At 38.5% G+C, this 2,562-nt stretch overlaps 1 pseudogene; it reads right to left on the bottom strand.

The window, feature by feature from the left end:
- Positions 1 to 953: 953 nt before the first annotated feature.
- LOC128578567 (uncharacterized) lies at positions 954 to 1,054 on the bottom strand (annotated as a pseudogene).
- Between the last annotated feature and the right edge of the window lie 1,508 nt (positions 1,055 to 2,562).

Below are 2,562 nucleotides of genomic sequence, written 5' to 3' on the forward strand. Positions count from 1 at the left end.
TCTCATTGTTTTAGAAATAAGAAAATGAAAGCTTTCATCATGTTATTTTCTATTGATCAGGAAAGGGGGATATACCTAACAGGTTTTTATGTAGAAACTACACCTATCTACCTCCCTGCTCAGAGTAACCTCAAAATGTATATTTTAAGTCAAGGCATATGCTTTGTTAACCAAAAAGTATCTTTCCATTTCAGAGTCTTTCAAAAACTAGACCCTACTGACTTTATCAAGAGTCCCTTCATTGTTAATTACCATTTCTCTCTCTAATTAGGTGAACAGGTTGCATAAGTTAAACTTGTTGCTTAGGTTATTTTAAGACAGTTATTCTAACAGCACTGAATTATTCTGAGATCAGTTGCAAGATGGATGACTGAAGCTTGGGTCATGAATGAAATTCTGCTTGAACCACCTGTTGATAAAAACTAAACTACTTTTATTAAGAGATGAGGACTCACAAATATTAATAGATGGAGATTCACAGTCATCACCTATGCTTTCATTAACATTTCATACTCAATTATTCTGAGATTATAAAGTAAATTCAGTTATGGGAGAGGTTAGGAATCCCACTGTGGGCTCTGTTCTGTGGAAAACTATGCTTCCCTTTCCACATCTTCTTTGCCCTCACAGTAATGTTTCTGGAGTCCATTGATTTACAGCTCACAGACTAGATGACACCCATAGCCCTTTTGTCCCCCTAAGTTCTGCCAATTTCCTGCCTTGTCCAACATTTTTTATTTACATTTATCAAATTTCCTGGTGACCAGCAGGGTGAGTGAGAACTTGTGCAACAAAAAGAATTGCAAGATATCTCAAAAGGTTGAGGTAAGAGTGCTGAGTCAGAAGGGATGAAATGCAACAAGAATAAATGTGAGGCACCTCACTCTTGCCTGCGTAACTCAATTGTATAGGCTTGGGATGGAGTCATGGCTTTGGAATAATAAGTGTTGGCAAAGGTGTGGGAGTTAATAAAAGTATAAGGTCTCTCTAGTGTCTTTTAAACTGATAAGAACAGATGCTATACTTGATCTTAGTCAAAAGACCAAGAAGCGATAAATCTACTATTTTTTGTTTGGTCTCTGACTGTTGCACTGAATGAAATTTTGACCGGAAAAAAAAAAAAAAAAAACTTGGAATATGTTCAGAGAGAGATAAAGAGAAGACAAAGAAGAACAGGGAAAATAAATGAAGGAAATGGGCGAAGGGAAAGAGTGGGGGAAAAGAAAAAGGGACACCATAACAGATGATCTGTCTCTTAGTAATCTGTTTCAGAGGATCAGAATTTCAGCCCAAGAAGTCAGGCCTCTCAGCTTCTCTCTGCTCCATCCCTTGCTTGCCAGCCTCCTTCCAATAACAAAGACCAGTTCAGGCAGTTTAGATGGCAGAAATAGAAAGTAAATAAAGGATAAATGTCCTTGGTTAAGGAGAGCAATCTTTAGTGACACATGAATTCTGTCTTGTAGTGTTTTCCTAAAGAAAAAAAAATTATGATTTTTCAATTTTCTCAAATACAGCACAGCTGACTTTAATAAACCTGATTTTTTGTTTTAGAGACCTTGAAACTATGTATTTATGTCAATAGGCAAAAAAATCTCAGTCTAGGGCAGTAATCTGTGTCTTAATGGTTCCTAAAATGTATTTGCCTAATGTGCCAAAAAATAAAAGTGTTTACACATTGAACCAAGAGGTGAACTTCAGTGTCTCTTGACATTTTTTTTTTCTGATTAAAAACTTTCCTTTTTCGTTCAAACCCGGCCCCGACCAAACTGCAACCAAAAAATAGCCGGGCGTTGTGGCGGGCGCCTGTAGTCCCAGCTACTCAGGAGGCTGAGGCAAGAGAATCGCTTAAGCCCAGGAGTTGGAGGTTGCTGTGAGCTGTGTGAGGCCACGGCACTCTATCGAGGGCCATAAAGTGAGACCCTGTCTCTACAAAAAAAAAAAAAAAAAAAAAAAAAAAACTTTCCTTTTTCTGAGACAGAGTCTCATTCTGTCACCCTGGGTAGAGTGCTGTGCCATCGTAGCTAACAGCAACCTCCAACCCTTGGGCTTGAGCAATCCTGTTGCCTCAGCCTCCCAGGTATTTGGGACTACAGGCACCTGCCACAGTGCCTGGCTAGTTTTTCTATTTTTAGTAGACATGGGGTCTCTCTTTTGCTCATGCTGGTCTCAAACTCCTGAGATCAAGCAATCCACCTGCCTCAGCCTCCCAGAGTACTAGGATTACAGGTGTGAGTCACCATACCCAGATCATTGCATGTTTTTGTCTTTCCTGATGCTTAGACAGATTCACCTTTGGTCAACAGGAACCTATTCATCATACTGGCTCTTGAGTCCTAAAGACACAACCCTAATATTCTTTGACAACTTCTTGCTTTATGATATCACTTTTAAACTGCTATTAACACATTTATCTTATATTTAAACTACATTGGGTTTTGAATTTAAACTATATTAATTTGATCTCATTTTGAATTCTTAAAACTTTTAAGAAGGAGTAATGGGGGTAGGTGTTAGCAGGATGGGGTAACAGATATTGAAGTGATGCCTTACATTTGGGTTACA

This window comes from Nycticebus coucang, chromosome X (assembly GCF_027406575.1).
Source record: "Nycticebus coucang isolate mNycCou1 chromosome X, mNycCou1.pri, whole genome shotgun sequence".
Taxonomy (NCBI): domain Eukaryota; kingdom Metazoa; phylum Chordata; class Mammalia; order Primates; family Lorisidae; genus Nycticebus; species Nycticebus coucang.